Genomic DNA, 2500 nt, shown 5'->3' on the forward strand with positions numbered 1-2500 from the left:
GTCCAGAACATTAGAGCCCCTAGTGGGGGTGCAGACTATGTGTTCCAGAGCATTTGTGTTAACACAGTCCAGGAACCTCTGGGTAAGCATGTTTTTGCTCATGTATGCCCCACACTCTATGGAAGGATAGGTGAAATCTCCCATTACTAAGGTGTTGGGCTGTATGGTGATAAATCAAGGTAGGATTGTGTGCTTATCCTGGTTTATGGTGGGGGATCTATAGCTAGCAGTGATGTGGTATGGTACTTTCCTAATAGTTAATTGGACATTTGGTAGTTAGAAAGAGTTATGCTGATTAACCATTCTTGAAGTGTATTTGGTTTTAATGAAGATGAATACATCTTCACCTTTGGTTCCTTCACACTCATTTTGAAGTTTGAACATGTGGACAGCATTGTAGAGTTGCACAGTCAGGGTGCTGTCAGTGATTTTGAACCATGTTTCAGTAACTGCACAGATGTCCGCATCCTCCAAGGTGAGGAGTGTTTCCAGGGGGTGCAGTTTCATGTTTAAACTCCTACCATTAAGCAACACAACCCTGAGTTTATATTCATTAGATTTTGTTACATTGGAAAATTTGTTGTTTTGACATTATCTAAAAAAAAGCACTATGGGGGAGGAAAGGGCCTTTGCCAGTATCAGAAAGACTAGGGGGAGACAGGTGCAGACCATCTCTAGCAAAGCAGTGAGGTCTGTCTACCATATCCTCCCAGGCTGACAGATACTGAATCCCCCTGGACTGACACCAGAAGTTGAGCCAATTGTTGAAGTCAATCATTTTTTGTTTATATTGTGGCATCATTCTGGGTGAGGATAAGATACTGCTTAGGGCTAGGGACACTCCTGTCTGGGACACATAATCAGAGAGTTCCATCATGTCTCTCTTCATATAGTCCAAAGAGGAACATCTCAAATCATTCACTCCAGCATGGACTATAACAGAGTCATAATGGTACTTGTTGTTGAGTGACTTGAGTGCATGTGGGATTTGTTGGATCCTAGCACCTGATAGGCAGTTGACCATGAACTTCTCCTTGTCCAGTCTGGTGAGGGGGACATCTGTGTGTCTCACTATGGAGTCGACTATGATCAAGACATTTGATGTGTTATTTCAGATCTACATTAGGTCACCTAAATGTTATTCCAGCAAACACCTGCTCATCGACCCATAGTCAGCAAACATCACTTCAGCGATTCGCTGAATTTACTAAAGGCAGCGAAATAGTTGCCCAAAGCACAATGGACAAATACAGAACTTTGCCCTTTTCTCCACTGTAGTGTGATCTCAAAGTTGGTATATATAGTTAGGGGTGGTGTGGGATCATGGCAACTACAAGTTGGTCCATTATGCTTTGGGCAACTATTTTGTTACCCTTAGTAAACTCAGCAAATCACTGATGCAATTTTTGCTGATTAGGAGTCAATGATTAGGTGTTCGCAGGAATAACATTTTGGCAAACTAATATAGACCTGTTTTTCCTTAGTGGCTTATTTGTTGAGACATGGGTATGTGTGTTGATATGTGTAGTGGTTTCTTTTCACTTAGTGATGAGTGTGGGTGGTGTGCGTTTGGAAGGTCTCTGCTCTTTTGGTAGGTTTTTAGTGAGTATCTCCACTTATGTGGATTTATGTGTCATGACCTTATTTTGTGTGAGAGGTAAGGTTTGCATGAGAGGTGAAGCATGTGTGCTGACAACTTGTTTAATGTCTAGTCTGTTTTTACGTGAGAGAATTGACTCCAATTCCACAGTGCATTTGCATCTCTCACATAGGGTGTTAGTATGCTTTAGAAGTTAATGGTTATCAGTATACATGAAGCAATTGCTACATTGCCTCAAGATGCCTATATCAATCAAGTTAGCAGGAGAAATGATGGGAAACTGCCCAGCCATTGTGGCAGGATTTTTCTGAATGTGGTATATAGGAAGGAAGTGGGTTACCTGGACTTATTGCAAGTAGCAAACATGAAGCAGTAGTTTAATTAGTTAACAAAGTGCAGTGCTGGCTTAAAATATACATATTTTTCAGTTTTTCAGTGGATACCCTGGATTTCTGTGCAGATTGAGCATCTCCAGTAAACTGAGCATAAATCTGCACAAATGAGAGGCTTATATACAAGCAAATTTAAGCAGTTTTAACACAACTACCAATGGATAAGACCCAAACTGAGCCTTTCTCCAGCAATCCCCAACTCTGATGGGTCCTGAGCTACACACATGTGCCACAAGTGTGTAGGGAGGCCTGCTTAATGTAAGATGATACCAAACAGCCTGGATTCAGCACATTTGAATTTAGCCTATGCTATGTAAAGCAAAGAAACACAATTTTTAGATGGGAAGGAGTAAGGGAGAGTCACTTAAAGGTCAAAGTGAGAGTGATTATTAGTATACTATCAGATGATTTGCAGTGGTACCACCCTCTGCACAAACTGACAACTCTGAGCAGCTGTGAACAGTGGGAGACTATGGAGAGCATTTCCTACAGAGGATTTTAAACTATA

The sequence above is a fragment of the Protopterus annectens genome, chromosome 7.part1, assembly GCF_019279795.1.
Source record: "Protopterus annectens isolate FY-2018-M chromosome 7.part1, PAN1.0, whole genome shotgun sequence".
Lineage (NCBI taxonomy): Eukaryota > Metazoa > Chordata > Ceratodontiformes > Protopteridae > Protopterus > Protopterus annectens.